Here is a 20,881-nt window from a genome sequence, read left to right on the forward strand (position 1 = left end):
GACTGCAGTGGCATGATCTCGGCTCACTGCAAGCTCCACCTCCTGGGTTCATGCCATTCTCCTGCCTCAGCCTCCCGAGTCGCTGGGAGTTATAGGCGCCGGCCACTATGCCCGGCTAATTTTTTGTATTTTTAGTAGAGACGGGGTTTCAACATGTTAGCCAGGATGGTCTCGATCTCCTGACCTCGTGATCCGCCCGCCTCGGCCTCCCAAAGTGCTGGGATTACAGGAGTGAGCCATCGCGCCCTGCCAGCGGTCCCTTTTTCTAGGGCCAAATAGCAAGCATTTTGATACACGAACTAATGTCATGGACAGGGCTTCTATGTTTTAGCAGCAGTTCACAGCCTGAAATTTTTTTCCTGTTTCTCATCTTTGAGTCCCTTGGGGATTTAGTACTACCTAGCAGCAGAGAATTAAAAACAAAAACCACCACCACTACAACAACAAAAATGTGTCCCGGAAACCCATATTCAACTGAATATTCTAATGTCTTTGGTTACAAAGCCATCTCTAGTAATTTAATACAATTATGAAATGGAAAAGTTGGCAAATGCAAAACAATAGCTTGTGTTCAAGGTATGTCTTTATTAGTGGAAGTTTATCGAAACAGATGTTTATGCTATTTCCTATAAACCAGATAGATTCTAAAATATTTTATTCTATAAAGATGTATTGACTTTATATCAAAATTTATTGAAAAATCTACAAGCTGGTGAAACTCTTTAGAATTATATTTCTATTACAAGTTTATTTTTAATTTCAAAAATGTGCTGCATAAATGCAACAAAACCTTTATTGTCACATATTAAAACATGTACATTATTGTGTGCAATTAAAATTTCATTACCTTAAGCCAAAAAAGTGAGTTGGCCAGATAGTAAATAATTTAGGCTCTAAGGCTGTAAAGCCCTTGTATTAATTACTCAACTCCACCACTATTTTGCCAAAGCAGTCACAGACAATATGCATTCACATGAATGAGTGTGGCTGCATTCCAATAAAGCTTTATTTATAGAAGTAGGGGACAGGCCAGATTTAACCAGCAGTTACAGTTTGCCAAATGCTGCCCTAAGCTGTTGTTTGATTGTTAAGCTATAAGAAGAGAGAAAGTCCTTTTAGGACTACATATAAGAAGTATATTTAAAAAGAAAAGAAAAGGAAAACTTTTCTATAGCATCTTCTCCATTGTTTAATTATTTCTTTTGTTTAACGTAACTAGTAACTTAGACCTTCTGGGATATGAGGAGGGGAAATTAAATCCCCTGAATCCGTGAGGTTTGCTGTCCCCTTAAAAGTTCAGCTTTTCCATACCCCTGACTCATATCATAGAATAGTGGCAGTAAGGCAACACACACTTTCTTTTTATTTTGCCTTCATATTCCTGAACCATCAGAAGTAGAAAATAAAAATAGCAATGGCAGCCTGGATAGCAGAGAAAAGCAGCACAAAGCAAAACAAGAAGCCAACACTAGAGGGGCAAACCTGCCATGACAATTACTCAACCATAGTACAGGAATCACGTCTTAGGATGCAGACAAAATCACCGTATATCATGTGAGTCACAGATAAATTCATGTTGCATATATTTAGTGGGTGATTAACACATAGCCAATAAAAGTTGGATTTTGCTACATGCAGAAATCATTAGACAGTATTCTATTAAGCATAGAAATAGCTTTGTAATCTTGTGTGTTTTCTCTGAAAATACAGCTGAATTGAGGAAAAAATACCAAATACGATAGAATTTAGCCTGTGTAAATTGTGCTACATGTAGATACTGAATGTAATCTCAGACACTTACCAAAAAACACTTTATATATGACCAAAGTATATGGCAGTTATGGTCAAACTTAACAGCAGTTCCTAGAAAAATAACCTAGAATATTTTTAGAAATCGTAAAATATAAAGTTCCACTGAGTGGTCATGTTTTTCTCCTGTAAATAGCTTAAAATTAATATTTTTAAGTTATATGAACATGATTTAATATATACAAAACCCATTACTAAAATTCATTTCTTTAAATTCTCAATTATCACTCTCTAGCAAGAACCTGCAATAATGCCTTAGATAAAACACCTTGCTGTAGCCTTCCAGATCTCTCCACTCTGATCCTGCCTCCCCTGATCCTTTTTATCTCGGTGCTCACCTTCCATACTGTTCTGTGTCTACTTTGCTCTAATGTTGATCCTGAGCATGCACTGGGGGTCCTTATGCCCCCATATTTTGTTTTTGTGGCCTCTTACCACCAGTTATGGGATAAATTATATTCCCCCCAAATTCATATATTGAAGTCCATACCCCCAGTACTTCAGAGTACAACTGTATTTGGAGACAGGGTCTTAAAGGGGCAATTAAAGACAAATACAATCATGAAGCTAGGCCCTAATCCAATAGTATTGGTATCCTTATAAAAAGAGGAGATTTCCAAATAGGCATTCAGAGAGGAATGACTATGAAAAGACACAAGAGATGACAGACACCTATGAGCAAAGGAGAGAGGCCTCAGAAGAAACAATCCTGCTGGCACCTTGATTTCAGAATTCCAGCCTCCAAAACTGTGAAAAAAATACATTTCTGTGCTTTAAGCCCCCCGGTTGGTAGTACATTGTTACGGCAGCCCTAGCAGACAAAAATATCCTCATTGCTGTCTCCTCCTGCAAGGTCATTCAAGCTATTGCTCTACTTTCTATGTCCAGATTAATCAGGGCCTCCTTGGCCAAGTATTTCCAAATTCTGCCCTCCACAGGGATAACTATCCTCTCTTCTGTGTGGTGCAAGGCTTGGGGCTGGAATCACAAAAGCCAGACCCAGCGCCCAACTCAGCTGCCTATCAGCTTGGGAAATACTCTCGCAAGTCTTCTTTTTCTCATCTTTAAAATTAGAATTATAATACCCACCTTACAACATGAGACAGTGTGTGTGCAAACACAGTTGTTGTTTCTTTATAAACTTACTGAATGCATTTTTCTTGAATTATAACATACTCTATGCTACGTCACTTTTCATTGTTTATACTTCTGGTTTTTCCTTCTAGGTAGCAGGATGCTGGAGTATACGGGTTAAGTTTATTTATCTTTATAGACAGGGTGACTAGTACAGCTCTTGCCTTATGGTTCATCAAAGAGTACTTTCTGGACACAAAATAATGAAATGACCAATTAATTTGTCACATGTAATTGTGCATCCTTTATAAAAACGTTTGTTAGTGACTGGAATGATGCACATAAACAGGGGTCAATTTTCTCATAAAATATCTACAGGATATAAATGGTGGGGTTGGGCCTGAGGAAGGAGCCACAGTAAAAGTTAACAGAACAAATATTTATTGGTAGAGGATTAATCGAGAGAGAGCGCATCACATTAACAGGCTGACCAAGCTTTGATTTCAGCCTTTGCTTTCCAGTGTTAGTTACTGGCTTTGAGAGTTGCACTCCATTTGTTCATTATGAAAATGTATTATCTGACCAAAGAAAATGAAGATTTGCAATCTTGAGCACTAACTAAAGAGAATGTCATGAATTGATATGTGTGTGTGTGTGTGTGTGTGTGTTTATGTGTGTGTGTGTGTGTGTGTTTATGTGTGTGTGTGTGTGTGTTCAACCTCAGTAGAAAAAGAGATAGAGTCAATAAGAAAATGTTAGCTTGGAAATTAGGAAACTTCAAAGAACCAAATAATCATTTGTTCAATAATCATTGTCTTGAAGTTGTTTCAAAAAGCAGTCTTTTGTTCAAAGACATAAAGACAACAACAAAGAATTCGGAAAACTCATGATATTTATCAGTAAATGGTAAGATTTGAAAGTTATGAAAGTACTTGCTAACGTTATTCGCTGTTCTTCGATAAGCTGTAGTTTAAAATGTCTTCCCTTTTATATCCTTTCAGTACTTTTAAATGACTCTTTTTTTTGTATTTGATCTTAAGGAACTTTGCATTCTAATAAAAGAAAAAAGCTGACTTGAATTGCTATGTTTTTCTATCAAAAGAAAACAACAAATCCTGGTTTCAACATGTCTCACAGTTTTCCCTGGAGTAAGCATATAAACAAAACATATTAGGAGCATGTAGTGGGCAATTTAATTCCACAGAGATGTTCCTGTCCTGTAAATAAAACCAACAAACAAGGAGATAAGAATTTGTTTTCTAATTAGTGATGTGTGTCCTGGAAAACTTGCTGTGTCTTTATCTCAGCCTCTGAACTGAAAACTATCTTAACGATGAAATAATTTGAGATTAAAATAGCTCAATTATGTTGATCATAAACAGGTGGCCTTACTGACATTTTAACTCATGACAGTTCATCTAGAAAGTAATAGATGAGAAAAAATATCTAAACTGAACAGCACTCTTCCACATCTCAGATCTCTAGCTGGTCTTTTGGTGGGTGGGGTTGGGGGGCATGTGGTCAACATTGAATATGCACATAGGCTAATGAACAGTCTTGCTATGAATAGGCTAATACAATTTTAAAATTGTGTACGTCTTGCGAGTTGCCATTTTAAGGGCTGTGTGGAATCATGGGTTGCATTTGCCTGTGTCTAAGGGAAGGCTGTTTAGATATGTGCTTATTTAAGTCACTGAAATGTAGGATTAAGGAAGTGAGATGTGTATTTGTGAGTGTTTGTGTGTGTACACTAAACTTATGACTGTGCAGGCTGGCATAAGCAGTGAGAAAGTCAGCCTCATCAATGACCTTGGCATGACATTTGCAAAATTCTGAGCTAACTGCAGTTTTAAAGTGTTGTTTCCTAAAACTATACAGTATTCTGCTACTCAGCAGATATATAAATAATTAGAGCATTAATTATGTCTCAATGAGTTAATCTAAGGTAAAGATGCCTCATACATATACGGTAAACACAAAATAACTATTTGCTGCATACGAATGACTTCCAGTGAATTTTTTATGCAACATGAATGTACACAATTGTTCCACATCTACTCAAGTCTCAGCATAATTTGGCTTTTTCTTTACCAGAAGTCTATTTGGGAATGGGAGGTTGGAGACTTTTTTTCTCCCTGTCTGATCTTTCTTATTTCAAATTCATGCTGTTCTCTCTGATACTCATTTTGTCTTTCAAACCTGAAGTTTCATAGGATATATGAGCCCAAAGGATAGAGAAGTCACATCAGTGCCTTCGTGTGACATTGATGTGATATCTCAGAAGCCTGTCTTCTCTCTTTTCCAGACTCAGCTGCTGTTCTCTTGGTAAGCAGAGGGGAGCCTGCAAGCAGTGTAGGCAAATGCCCTGCTGAGGTGATTTGCCACAGCAGAAGATCTCTTTGCATAGTTTAGTGCTGGAAATAAAGGATTTCAGGCAGCAAAACATGGCTTTAGGTCAATTTAAATAATGCGTGGCAATGACAGAAACAGTGAGCAGCCGAACATTTGGGGGAAATTGATAAATATATAGTATGCACGTATTAGTCTGCAACAGTCATTACTTTTTCTCACTGTCTGGATTGAAGATCGTTGATTCTGCCCTACCTGGCAGACCCTTCCCACTTCCTTCCCAAAGTCTACTATTCTTAGGATAATTGGAAGACTACCCAAAGCAAAAAGATCAATGGAAGGACAGTGATGCAAATGAACGTTAGGAACTAAGGACTTTATAAAAATGCTCAAAACGAACAACCCAAGGGGAAAAGGACACCTAAAAATAGCCTTCAGAATTGTCCACAGTAATGATTTCATGGAAATTACAAGAAGGGTTGCATGATAACATGTATAGAAGGTTGTATATGGATTTTATCAGACTTAGTGCAGACAAATGAATTGCCTTTTAGGTAAACTTTACATAGAAGGAATGTCAATTTTTAAGGAATGTTCTCTACCTACTTCTCCACAGACACATGTCTCCATAGAGACATAAAAAATAGCCCTTTATTTTAATGAGTTAGCGTTTTAGAATTTGCAGACAGAAAGAGTGTCTCGAATAAAAATTGAGTATCTGAAAATCATTATGGGTTGTGTGTCAGCTGAAAATTTATTTCACTTTCCTGTGGGACTACCCTCCCCTTTGTCACTTAAATGGTTTTAGAACAGGGTAACCTCAAGTTACCTAAAGTAATTCAAGTAATTTATATTTCAAAGACTATTTCATGTCCTTACAAATGATATGGAAATAAAATATAAAAATGAATGAGAATTGACATCTATTCTTCAAATTTAACTGCGAAATATGATAATCATGCTACATATGTAATAATGTGATAATATCCATATAAAATAATAGTAATAACAGTGGATATTATAATAAACATGAAGTGTGTCAAACCAAAAGGGACTTATCCATTTGCCGTTTGCACGAATCTAAAAATCTGGTCCTCAATTATTCAAAAACAGCAACCGATCACAATGCTTCTTCTAACTATAATGCAACAAAAGTTTCCATCTATAAAATAGGTATCTACTTCAAAAATTGAAATTAAATGTATCAACAATTCCTATGTTCAGTGTGTCCAGACACTTTTGATTGGCATATTTTGTTGAAGGACACAGATGGCAAGACAATCTGAGGAAGTCCAGCTCAGCTTTACAGAGAACATTTTCACCTTGTTCTAGGGAGTTTTGGATACAGAGTTCACACCTTAGTAGGGAAACTAAGGTCCAGATTCACAACCATAATCAAAAGCCATAGAAAATATTACTTTAAAAAGTGTGCAGCTGTGCTCTAATAGAACTTTATTTACAGAAATAGGTGACTGTCCAGATTTCAGGCCATCCTGAACCTTCATATCATTGTGCACTTAATAATGAATCTGCCTGGAGGAGGGACTGTTAAACTGTTTCAGAAAACGTGAGATAATGCTCAGACATTCTCTTTAAAAGGAATATCAAAACTGGGTGCCAGCAAGCAGGTGTCTGAATGAGGGACAGCTACCTCAAAGCTGGCTCTCAAAGAGCACAAACTTGAAAGCTATCTCAAATCGTTATTTTGGCATCTGCTGTTATTGATGCTAAATGAATAATTCTTTTCTTCACGTGATTGAAGTCTGAACAGAACACAATTTCTGAAAACACAAGATCTTTGTCTACAAGGAAAGCTATGAGGAACCATATAGAGTCTTAGGGTCTATAAGGAGAGCTATGCTGCATTTGGAAAATATGATATAAAACAATTAATTAAATATTTACTGCATATTCAGTATATGCTCAATGCAGATGTTGACAGATTTTTTTTTTTTTCTAAAGAGACAGTATAGATTTTGGGCTTTGGGTAGTATCAAGTCTCTTGCCTCTTGCAACTCCTCACTCTGCTGTTGCAATGTGAAAGCAGCCATAGAAAATATTACTTTAAAAAGTGTGCAGTTGTGCTCTAATAGAACTTTATTTACAGAAACAGGTGATTGTCCAGATTTGTCCCAGGGTTCATTTCTTGCAGACCCATGTGCTGAGATTTGGGGGTTTTCAGAAGCTAGTTCTGACTGGTCTATTTAGAGAGGGTAATTGGAAGAAGTGGGAGCATTTGAGAAAACAGGTTGGTTAAGAATTAGTTTGAAACACAGGCCCCAGCAAGAACCGAGGATGACTTTGGCAGACTTCAGTGTTGATGGTGAAATGTAAATGGAGAATATTTGATGGACGTTAAGAGCTATTTAAGTGGTAGAGAGGGGCCTCTCATGGAGGCGGCTAGCTCAATGCTGGAGAGCACTAAGCCAAGGCATCATGCCCTACATTGCCCAGATTAGCAAACAGTACAGTCAGGATGGCTAAAGGTGACCCCAAGAAACCAAAGGGTAAGATGTCTGCTTATGCTCTCTTTGTGCAGATGTGCAGAGAAGAACATAAAAAGAAAAACCTAGAGGTCCCTGTCAATTTAGCAGAATTTTTCAAGATGTGCTCTGAGAGGTGAAAGACAGTATCTGGGAAAGATAAGTATAAATCTGATAAAATGGCAAAGGCAGAAAAAGTAGGTTCGGATGGGGAAATGAACAATTATGACCAGCTCAGGGAGGCGAGAAGAAGGCCCTTAATGTCCCAAAAAGGCCGCCATCTGAATTCTTTCCGTTCTGTTCAGAAGTCCACTTCAAGGTCAAATCTGCAAATCCTGGCATCCGTGGCAAAAAGCTGGGTGAGATGTGAAATAACTTAAGTGACAGGACAAAGCAGCCTGACATCACTAAGGCGGAGAAGCTGAAAGAGAGGGATGAGAAGGATGTTGCTGACAGTAAGTGTAAAGGAGAGTTTGGTGGCTCAAAGCACCCCACTAAAGTTGCCTGGAAAAAGGTGGAAGAGGAAGATGAGGAAGATGAAGAAAACGTGGAGGACAAAGAGGAAGGGGAGGAGGAGGATGAAAAAAAACTGTTTCATCTGTCTCTTTGTGAATACTTTAGAGGAGGAGAGTGCTGTAACTGACACATCTATTTGAGAAGTGTCTATTGCCCTCACTAGGTTTAATGACAAAATTTGATCAGAATCATATTGCAGTTTTTCAAAGTAGTCTAAAAATTGTCAGTGGTTTACGTCAAGTGGCCGTGGGTATCTGGAGCATCCTGAAACTGTATCAAAATTATACGTATTTCCAAACATTTTTAAAAATAAAAAGGCTATCTTGTGTTTTCTTCACACTGTGCCCTTTGCTGTTTGTGTGATAAGGCATTTAAAGATGTTTCTGGCATTTAAAAACATGTGTAAGGTGATGTTTACTATTTGGCCACAGGCTAGAAATCCTGAGGTGTCAAGTGTACATATATATCGTCTGTAAAAAGAACAAAATAAAGACAAACTCTTGAGACTCCTGGCTTCGTGTTGAGGCTGTGGGGGAAGAGGCCTTTTGGAGAAACTGGAGCTCAGTGCATGCACTGTGAGGCTGGACCTGCTGCCACTGCAATGGGCCCCCATTTAGCTTTGGTTGTCTTGTTTCTGTATATAGTCACATAGCATTCTGCTGCCATTCTTTGCTCTGGACAAAGGGGGTCAGCTGGCATGAAAATTGTTTGGATTTTTTTTAGTTAAGTGCAGTCATTTTGAAACTTTTTTTTTTTTTGAGACAAGGTCCTTCTCTGTCACCCAGGCTGGAGTGCAGGAGCATGATCACAGTTCATTGCAGCCTCAACCTCCCAGGATCAAGGGATCATTCCACCTCAGCCTCCCAAGCAACTTGGGCCACAGGTGCACATCACTACACTCAGCTAATTAAAAAAACGTTATGGAAATGGGGGTCTCACTATGTTGCCCAGGCTTGTCTTGAACTCCCAGGTTCAAGCAATCCTCCTGCCTTAGCCTCCCAAAGTGCTGGGATTACAGGCATAAGCTATCATACCTAGCTGAAACTTTGTTCTTAAACAAACTGCAGAACTGTTCATTGTCAGCAAAGGGAAGAGCCACAGCATCAATTAAAGTTCAAGAACCTCTGTGCTTAAACATAATTTGCAATATTGTTTTTTTGTATGTTTAGAATGCTGAAGTTAATAAACAGTAAAGTTAAATAAACAGTAATGCATGTTAAAAAATAAATGGTAGACTACATAGAACTTAGTAACAGATTGACTATATGATACTGTAGATGTGTCCTGGATGGCACCTAGGCTTCTGGCATGAGGAATTGGGCAGATGTTGCTGCATTTATTGAGCCAGCAAACACTGGAGGAAGCCAGGTTTTGGGCGGAAGGACACGAATTCAATCTCAGACATATTGCATTTCAGATGCATGTGAGATATGGTTATGGAACTTCTGAGTAGGCAGTTGAATTAATATACAAGTCTGGAGCTCAGAAGAGGAATTTGAGCTGGAAATATATAGAAGCTATTTGCATTTAGTTGAAAATTGTAGGCATAGGAATAGGTGTGTGAGGCTGGAAAGGGCATAGGATCAAGTTCGAAGGAACCACAATATTTAAAAATTAGTTAGAAAAAAAAAGCCAGAGAATAAGAAGGAGCATGGGAAGGGTGTGTTACCATGGAGATCACTGAGGTGGTCCAGATGGGGAATCTATGTCTACAGTTACTTCAAAGTTAGATGCGATGAGCATTTAATAACTTGCAGTACTTAGAGACCTTAGTGAAAATGGTTTCAATACAGTTCTTTGAGTTTGGGCTGGATGTGTAAGGAGAGTGGACACCACATTAAAGTGGGTTCCAGAGTAGATGGAAAGTGATGGAATGAAATGGAGTGAGAAAAAAACTACAGCAATGGTAATGAAGAGGGATCACAATGCATCCTAAAGGAATTTTGGAAATTTGTTGGTGTGTAAAGGTAAGTACTGCTGGTATTTAGCATACAAAAGTCACAGACACTCCTACACACAAGAAGATAGTCCCCACACAAGAAGGGAGTTATCCTGCATGCTGCACAGGTTTTCCATGCCTCACGGGACACTCAGATAGATGAAAAACCTACTTATAAGCATCTACACTTAAATCACAACTCCATTAGACATACACAAGTACACATACACACATATGCTTATGTGAGAAGGCACATTTAAATTAACTAGACTTAAATTGTAACTGTATTTCATACATACAAAATACATATATATACACACACACATACATATATACATACACTAATGTATATTCCATATACTAGTTCTTACAAAAATGCAACTACCATGTAAACCAAAGAAAGATTATCTTTTGTTTTACTTGACAGTTACCAATAATTGTTTCGCATTTGAGAAAATAACATCTTTGATGGTTCCCTCATTAATGGCGCCTGAATACCCAATGCAACACACCTACATCAATCTGCATTTGTAACTGGTAGATTCATAATGATTCTACCTAAGATGCAAACATACGGCATCATTGTATCTTGTTGTATGGATATGCTTGAGAGGTCACATGCTGAAATACAGATATTTTAAATTTGAAAGTATCTCCTACAATATTTTCTTTATATTATAGTAAGGTATTATATTACAGTTTAAAAATTATGACTATAAGCAGGTGATATTATCTATGAATTTCAGGTGAAATTAGCAAAGGGACAGTCTCAAATGTTTGCTGTATAAAGTGTATTTGAGGCCTGATAGGGTTGAGAAGCACTCAGCTACAATAAGTAAAAACAGCTCTCTTAGTGGTTGCCTTGTTGAGAAGATCTTGAAAACAAAGGTTGAAAATACAAAAGAAATTGTGTGGAGATCTACATAGATATTTATCATAGGTAAATCATTATGTCTCAAAAGTTATAGAAATTTCTATTAATGGTGGTTTGTATTTTTAAAACATAAGATATATAAAAGCTATAAACAGCTGTAATTTGGTTCCAAAGGCTTTGAAATTCACTTTTATTGCTGTGTTTCTGAGCTTCTCCCAGATAAGAAATATAAACATTTTATCCAATGTCAGACACACAAATTCAGACAGTTAATTCTGGGGGCCAATGAAAGGCCATTAAGGGCACCAAACATGCAGTGGCGTCTTCCTACAGAGAAGTTAAAGATTTGTATGCAAGCAATAGTTTCTGGTCTCTGCTAATCTGAAATATGGCTATATAATATTCTTTTCAAGAACAATTTTGAGTGACTAACGTTACTATCAAAATTGCACAGACAACCAGTGTACAATAAATATAAAATTCTGACCATCCCCTTCCCCACAAGCAGGTTAACTTCAATGTTATTCTATGAAGCTGTTACTATGTATGATGCCAACTTCAATACAATCCAAGTCAAAAAACACTTCAATAAAAATATATCAAAAAACAAAATCGCAAGTGGAGTTCTAGAAAATTCCACTTTTTCTAGATGTGACCAGATGGATTCACAGCCGAATTCTACCAGAGGTACAAGAAGGAGCTGGTACCGTTTCTTCTGAAAATATTCCAATCAATAGAAAAAGAGGGAATCCTCCCTAACTCATTTTATGAGGCCAGCATCATCCCGATACCAAAGCCTGGCAGAGACACAACAAAAAAAGAGAATTTTAGACCAATATCCTTGATGAACATTGATGCAAAAATCCTCAATAAAATACTGGCAAACAGAATCCAGCAGCACATCAAAAAGCTTATCCACCATGATCAAGTGGGCTTCATCCCTGGGATGCAAGGCTGGTTCAATATACGCAAATCAATAAATGTAATCCAGCATATAAACAGAACCAAAGACAAAAACCACATGATTATCTCAATAGATGCAGAAAAGGCCTTTGACAAAATTCAACAACCCTTCATGCTAAAAACTCTCAATAAATTAGGAATTGATGGGACGTATCTCAAAATAATAAGAGCTATTTATGACAAACCCACAGCCAATATCATACCGAATGGGCAAAAACTGGAAGCATTCCCTTTGAAAACTGGCACAAGACAGGGATGCCCTCTCTCGCCACTTCTATTCAACATAGTGTTGGAAGTTCTGGCCAGGGCAATTAGGCAGGAGAAGGAAATCAAGGGTATTCAATTAGGAAAAGAGGAAGTCAAATTGTCCCTGTTTGCAGATGACATGATAGTATATCTAGAAAACCCCATTGTCTCAGCCCAAAATCTCCTTAAGCTGATAAGCAACTTCAGCAAAGTCTCAGGATACAAAATCAATGTGCAAAAATCACAAGCATTCTTATACATCAATAACAGACAAACAGAGAGCCAAATCATGAGTGAACTCCCATTCACAATTGCTTCAAAGAGAATAAAATACCTAGGAATCCAACTTACAAGGGATGTGAAAGACCTCTTCAAGCAGAACTACAAACCACTGCTCAAGGAAATAAAAGAGGATACAAACAAATGGAAGAACATTCCATGCTCATGGGTAGGAAGAATCAATATCATGAAAATGGCCATCCTTCCCAAGGTAATTTACAGATTCAATGCCATCCCCATCAAGCTACCAATGACTTTCTTCACAGAATTGGAAAAAACTACTTTAAAGTTCATATGGAACCAAAAAAGAGCCCGCATCGCCAAGTCAATCCTAAGCCAAAAGAATAAAGCTGGAGGCATCACACTACCTGACTTCAAACTATACTACAAGGCTACAGTAACCAAAACAGCATGGTACTGGTACCAAAACAGAGATATAGATCAATGGAACAGAACAGAGCCGTCAGAAATAATGCCACATATCTACAAGTATCTGATCTTTGACAAACCTGACAAAAACAAGAAATGGGGAAAGGATTCCCTATTTAATAAATGGTGCTGGGAAAACTGGCTAGCCATATGTAGAAAGCTGAAACTGGATCCCTTCCTTACACCTTATACAAAAATCAATTCAAGATGGATTAAAGACTTAAATGTGAGACCTAAAACCATAAAAACCCTAGAAGAAAACCTAGGCATTACCATTCAGGACATAGGCATGGGCAAGGACTTCATGTCTAAAACACCAAAAGCAATGGCAACAAAAGCCAAAATTGACAAATGGGATCTAATTAAACTCAAGAGCTTCTGCACAGCAAAGGAAACTACCATCAGAGTGAACAGGCAACCTACAAAATGGGAGAACATTTTCGCAACCTACTCATCTGACAAAGGGCTAATATCCAGAATCTACAATGAACTCCAACAAATTTACAAGAAAAAAGCAAACAACCCCATCAAAAAGTGGGCGAAGGACATGAACAGACACTTCTCAAAAGAAGACATTTATGCAGCCAAAAAACACATGAAAAAATGCTCACCATCCCTGGCCATCAGAGAAATGCAAATCAAAACCACAATGAGATACCATCTCACACCAGTTAGAATGGCAATCATTAAAAAGTCAGGAAACAACAGGTGCTGGAGAGGATGTGGAGAAATAGGAACACTTTTACACTGTTGGTGGGACTGTAAATTAGTTCAACCCTTGTGGAAGTCAGTGTGGCGATTCCTCAGGGATCTAGAACTAGAAATTCCATTCGACCCAGCCATCCCATTACTGGGTATATACCCAAAGGACTATAAATCATGCTGCTATAAAGACACATGCACACGTATGTTTATTGCCACATTATTCACAATAGCAAAGACTTGGAACCAACCCAAATGTCCAACAATGATAGACTGGATTAAGAAAATGTGGCACATATACACCATGGAATACTATGCAGCCATAAAAAATGATGAGTTCACGTCCTTTGTAGGGACATGGATGAAATTGGAAATCATCATTCTCAGTAAACTATCGCAAGAACAAAAAACCAAACACCGCATATTCTCACTCATAGGTGGGAATTGAACAATGAGAACACATGGACACAGGAAGGGGAACATCACACTTCGGGGACTGTTGTGGGGTGGGGGGAGGGGAGAGGGGTAGCATTGGGAGATATACCTAATGCTAGATGACAAGTTGGTGGGTGCAGCGCACCAGCATGGCACATGTATACATATGTAACTTACCTGCACATTGCGCACATGTACCATAAAACCTAAAGTATAATAATAATTATAATAATAATAATAATAAAAGAAAAAAAAAAAAAAGAAAATTCTCCTGACATAAGGCAAATTCATCAGTTTTTATTAGTGCATATTAAACATGGATATACATGACATATGTATATTCAATTTAGGTATATAAATGTATAGATATGTATAAACATTTTTATACATATACATATATTTATCAGTTTCATTATTGTATATTGAACATACATATATGTAATATATGTATATGAAAATATATAATGTATATACATATAAAATTCATGTGTCACATTGGTATGTAAATATTTAATATGTAAAAGCATTAATGAAAAATATGGCTGGGAGTGGTGGCTAACTCCTGTAATCACAGCACTTTGGGAGCCTGAAATGGGTAGATCACAAGGTCAGGAGTTCAAGACCAGCCTGGCCAACATGGTGAAACCCAGTCTCTACTAAAAATACAAAATTAACAAGGCAAGGTGATGTGTGCTTGTAATCCCAGCTACTCAGGAGGCTGAGGCAGGAGAATTGCTTGAATCTGGGAGGTGGAGGTTACAGTGAGCCAAGATTGCGCCACTGCACACCAGCCTGGGTGACAGAGCAAGACTCTGTTTCAGAAGAAAAAAAAAAGAAAGAAAAATATATGTGTATGTACATTCAGAAAAAAAAAATCTTTTTTTTTCATTTTCATTCCAAAATATGAACAAAAAGTAATTAAAAACTCATCCTAGCATCTGGGATTTACTAGGCATTGAAATATTTGATAAATGTAAGAGTCAATGACAAATTATATTTTATGAAAAAGGGACACAGGTTTAAAATAATCTAGTTTAATAGAATCATTTAGGTACTGGAGCACAGTACTTTATGAAATTGTGCTATAGTATCCTGAAAATGTTATTTAATTTGCCTGTATCAAAGTATTAAAAATGAAACTAGCTGGATTTTTCTTTCTAACATTAACAGCATCATTAATAGCATCACCAAATTTAGGCCCAACTTGAAATAAAAGGGACCTAATGATGTCATGTTTGGGGAGTAAAGACTATTGTTCCTGAAAAGAATCCTGGGGTTCCATCACAGTGATAGAGCTTCTGAATTCAACATAACTAGATTTAATACCTATTTAGAGTGACTTTTTTTCATTTCTCTGGAATAAAATCTCCTTATAACTTTCTATGCGAGCTTCTATCCAGCATAACATAGCACACTAAATTTAAAAACAAAAGGAAGCGGAGAAGATTATAAGAAAAAGAAAAGGGGCAGGGATGGTGCAAGAAAGAGAACAAGAATACAATGAAGAAAAGTACTGACTCTAACCTTATTCTTTTAGTTCACTCCAGACAGCACATCACTTTTAGTGGACTAGCCACCAATGCTGAGCATAACTTATATTCTTTTATCTATCAGTTTCTGGACATAATCACTACTCATTCCCATTTTGATCACTGAAAAGAATTAGAGTCGCATCAGTACTTTAACTTATTTCTTGAGCAAATCCACAAACTCATAAATGCTCCTCAAGCTGCTAATTCTGCTGAGTAGAATTTTCTACTAAAGCAGAAAGGGCTCAATGGCCCCATAACATTATAATGTTTCCTGGAATTGGATGAAGACTACTCACCTTAAATATTCTCTCTGAAAGCTAAAAGGTATCAAAGCAATATGATATATGTATTCATTTACTTCCTTCTATTAAGTGGACTGTTTTTTGGATTATATGTGCATTTTGCTGTGTTGAGCTCTTAATTAAAGCATCATTTTTCTCACCTAACATTTTATAATTTGAAAAGAATAAAATATATATATGCTCTAGGTAGGTACAATTCCCTGACCCTTAGGCCAGGGAAAATAATTACTGAGTATATCCAATTTCTATAACAGGAAAGGTATACTTAATCTATATCACTTCGAAACAAGGAGTGAGTGGAAATGAAGTGGCTGGAAGTGCAGATTTAAATAGAGGATGGTTGGGAAGATTGTTACATGCTGCCACATCAAAGAGATATTTTAATGATTTGAGCTTACCATTTTATGTTTAATAACTTCTATAATAACATGTCATTGAAGTAAGAAGAATGCTGGATTCTCAGGCCCTCAATAGGGTTTTATATAGTACAGAAATGATATTATTCTGCATAATACTGGTCGACACCAGAAATGATTTGTGTCTGAGTGGATAATGCAATGGTTGAAAGGTTGGAGCAGTTGAAGAGATGCAAATAATAGCTAATAAGCAAGAAATATACTATATATTGTTATCCCACACAGAGTTTAGCTCTGTGGTTTGTGTCCAGGAGGTACAATATATGTTTACGGAATGAGAAAACTAATGAATAAATATTTCCAAAAAAGTAGCAAATAGAAACTCATAGCTCAAGTGATTTGCAGTGTTAATTAAAGAAGAGAAACCCATTTATTGTAACTTACATGCATCTGTGAATCTACTAAATATCCTTCCGAGAGAGAGCTTTCTCTATCTCTCATCCCTATTCCTTCTGTTATCCTTTTCATTTTTTCTTTTCTTTCTCCCATCTTCTTTCTGTGCTTCCTTACCTATACCATTCTCCATTTGCTAATCATTATTTAGAAATGAAATGTGCATTAATTGATTTCAATCTAATACAAATTATATTATGCTCAATTTTAAAACTCTGAATTAAGGTTTGTCATATCTTTAAAATTACAATAGTGAATTTATTGGTGATTTTTAAATAAATTATAAGGAATACTGTCTTCACCTTCAATCCAAGGAATGACAAAACAGCTTTTGCTAGCAAAACTAAAATGAGCTATTAGTAATGAAAATATGACTTGGTAGCTATAATTTGGCCTCACTCTCTTGTTGGATAGCCATGATTCTACAACGCACCTGCTATTTATTGGAAATGAATACTGAGAGATAGGAGTCCCAGCAGATAAGAGATTGAGCTAACCTATTACTTTAGACATCTTTTTCAGGTAAAGACTTTAAGCATATATTGAATGAGGTTGGCAATGTCTAGATATAAAACAGAAATATCTGTAAATTATGTTACTTTGAAATACTTTACCATTAATATAGAAAACAATCATAAAATATAGTAATTTAGTGCATAATGTAATTTACAACTCCCTATATCATGTGGGAAATATAAGTCCTCGTGTGCAGCTCCTGGATACTCCGCTGTTGAATTCATTTTACTCTCTTCCACTCTAATTAGTTCCCAGGATGCAGAAAACATTTGAATGCATGCTTTTAAATCTCCGGGAGTTCTTGACTTTCGATAAATTGGGGAATTGATCCAGTAGTATCTCACTTTAATATGTATCCTATGTTAAGAGTGTGACAGCAAAACTTATTTTTTCACAATTGAAGCAAAAATTTTCACCTGTTTTATGTTTTACAATAAAATAACATGTAAAGATAAGTTGATAAACATGTACATACTCAGAAAAATTACTTTATGTAGAGAAAAAGAACTTAACTTAGATTCTAGAATATTATTTTTGTTTTCGGAACACATGATTAAAACCTTATGCCTTTTTACTAATGGCCAATAACTACGGTGGCAGTCAATAGTCTCATGTCCTATCTGTAGATGTTATCCTACTGCCAGGATCTCCCAGGCTCAGGCTATGAAGAGTTTATCATAAAATCTAAAAACAGCAAAACTCACAATAGTTAAATGGGACTCCATTTTGCTGTTTCACTAAACAGTTATATTAATTATCCTACAAATGTTCACAGTGGACTGTTACCAATTGAGAGGGCACAAGCTGGCAGACTTAAACAGGTAAAGAGACACATAGAAAAGCAACAAAAAGCTCACCACATTTTCCCACTCTGGATCTAGGGCAAAAGATCTAGTCAGAGTGCATAACTGATTAAAGGATTATAATATAACAGAGCATGAAATGGGGTTGTATAGGACTCCTAAATTTTGCAGTTTCTGAATGTTGTGTAGATTAACTCATGCCTAAATGGGTTATGGAGTTGATTGATAGATGTCAACCCAACAAACAGAGCTAGCTATCCAATAAATTAATTTTATTCTCACAACCACCCTATAAGGTTTTTTTTTTTCCATTATAATTCACATCTTATAGAGGAAGAGACTCCCCAAGGTCACACAACTAGGTAATTAGCTAGTGAACTGGAAGAGTTTGGATTTGAATCAAGATTCTGACCTAACTACTTAAGATCTTGAAAACAGAATCCACAGCTTAATCATTTGTGTGTTCCTATAGTATTTACAGATTAGTAACTTTTAGTAATTTGTACTTTGTACACAATTGTACTAAGACATAATGTCAAAACTCCCACTTCATCATTACTTCCCAAATGTACATATTAGAATTTCTAGGTCCAAAAGTTGACAAAACCATTAGTAGGAGGGGTGGGCCATGTTCATTAAGCCATAGTGGTTTCTAGTTCTCTGTTGAGCAAGTTTTAGCCCTGCAGTTTTCACCACCAGCACCCACTGAGCATTCTGGTTTTTATGGTTTTTTTTTCTTTTATGATCTATGCAGGCAACTGTGCATAGTATTCTGTTTTATAACGATTTGTTTGAATTTACTTACAGTTAAAATAAAGTTTAAATTAAAAATAATAGAATAGTCATAGTTCCATCCTTCCCACCATTTATATCAGGAGGATAATACCATAATTCACATTATACTGTATTTGATGCATTAGATGAAGCCTGCTTAGTGGGCAATCTAATGCTGACGACCATATCACTGCTACATGTCATGCTGCTTAGAGATCTCCTGCTTCGCTGACATGCAGGACTGGATGACTTTGTCCTTGCCAGTCTTCCCCATCACTTAAGCCCTCTCTTATCTTGCCTTTGTGCAGTCTCTATCTTACAGCCTCATCTTTGCATTCTAAACCTGATAGGACATTTTTGACATCAATAACCAACCCTCAAGGGAGCTCTTTCTTTAGGGTGATTCACGATCCATTTCTACAGACAGGAAGGCCTTTATTTAGTTTCCAAAATATTCTGCTTTTTCAAATATTTCTGACTGTCTTGGATTTTCAAAGAAATCTCAGATTCCTGTCCTTTCCATAAGATGCTGTAGGGGAAAAAATGGAAAAGCATGGGTCTTAACTTGGGTATGACACTTAATCTTTACTAGTTTCACTTATTTTAAAAAAACACTTAATTTTTAGAGCAGTTTTAGGTCACAGCCAAATTGAGAGAAAGGTATGAAGATTTTCCATATACATCCTGCTCCAACACACACATATCCGCCCCCCTCCCCGCTCCCGCATTATCGACATTCCCCATTGGAGTGGTGCGTTTGCTGCAATCTATGAAACTGCACTGACAAATTATAATCACCCAAAGTCTATCCCTTACATTAGGGTTCACTCTTGGTGCTGCACATTCCATGGGGCTGGGAAAATGTATAAGGACATATATCCACTATTATACTATCACACAGAATATTTTCACTGAAGTGAAAAATCCTCTGTGCTCCACCAATTTCTTTCTCCCTCCCCATAACCCCTGGCAACCATGGATCTTTTTACTGTCGCCATCATTGTGCTCTTTCCAGAATGTCATATAGTGAAATCATACAGTATGTAGCCTTTTCAGATTGGTTTATTTCAATTAGTAAGAGGCTTCTAACATTCTTCCATGTCTTTTTGTGGCTTGATAACTCACTTCCTTTTAGTGCTGAATAATATCCCATTGTTTGGATGTGCCACTTATTTATCTGTGCTCATACTAAAGCGCGTGTTGCTTGCTTCCATGTTTTGGGAATTATGAATAAAGCTGCCATAAACATCTGTGTGCATTTTTTATGTGTACACATGTTTTCAATTCCTTTGCACAGAGGCCAAGGGACATGATTGCTGGCTTGATTGTGTGGCAAGATTATGTCTAGTTTTGAAAGAAACTGCCAAGCTGTCTTTCAAATTGCTGTAAAATTTTACATCCCAACCAACAATGACTGAGAGCTCCTGTTGCTCCCCAGAGTTTGACATTAACAGTGTCCTAGATTTTGACCATTCTAATAGGTGTGTAGTGGTAGCAAACTGTTGTTTGAATGAGCCTCACTGGCTCATCTGTAACAGGAAAGGGCTAGCCTAAATATTTAAGTTTATCTTGTATGTATAAAGTTGGAAGGTCTCTAACAAGTAATTTTGTAAGGCTTAAATTACACAGTGAAAGAGGAACAAGTAAATTTTATTATTTAATTCCCTAAATTGAAGGATGATGTGAAAACGAGTCCCAGAAACTGTCATATCTGATTTCAAAAAATTTATCACTAAACAGTTAGAAGACTTCTGCTAAGCACTTCAAATTATATCTAAGTTCATTCATCTATTAAAAAAGAGATGAAAAGATGTCATTCTTCCCCATTAGGGTCATTCACAGGAAGCTATGTGATAGCATTCTAAATTATTTAAACATATTACAGGATTGGAAATTTTGTTACTCGAATCATCAGTTAATTGATAAATTTTAGACTTCAGAGAATTTTTGGTGCAGATGTTCTGAGGACCATAGACTCCCAAGTTGTGAGTGAATAGGGTACAGAGGAAATGCAAACTAAGGTGGTAAATAATACATCTTCATGTTC

General features: G+C 36.7%; 1 protein-coding gene and 1 pseudogene across 4 annotated transcripts in view; one reads left to right on the forward strand and one right to left on the reverse strand.

Annotated features, from left to right (window-relative positions):
- Nucleotides 1-20,881, reverse strand: part of FGF14 (fibroblast growth factor 14) — a 683,612-nt gene that overhangs the window by 78,450 nt on the left and 584,281 nt on the right. The gene's annotated exons all lie outside the window — the stretch shown is intronic.
- LOC129011918 (high mobility group protein B3-like) lies at nt 7,624-8,358 on the forward strand (annotated as a pseudogene).

Source organism: Pongo pygmaeus, chromosome 14 (genome assembly GCF_028885625.2).
Source record: "Pongo pygmaeus isolate AG05252 chromosome 14, NHGRI_mPonPyg2-v2.0_pri, whole genome shotgun sequence".
In the NCBI taxonomy this organism is placed as follows: domain Eukaryota; kingdom Metazoa; phylum Chordata; class Mammalia; order Primates; family Hominidae; genus Pongo; species Pongo pygmaeus.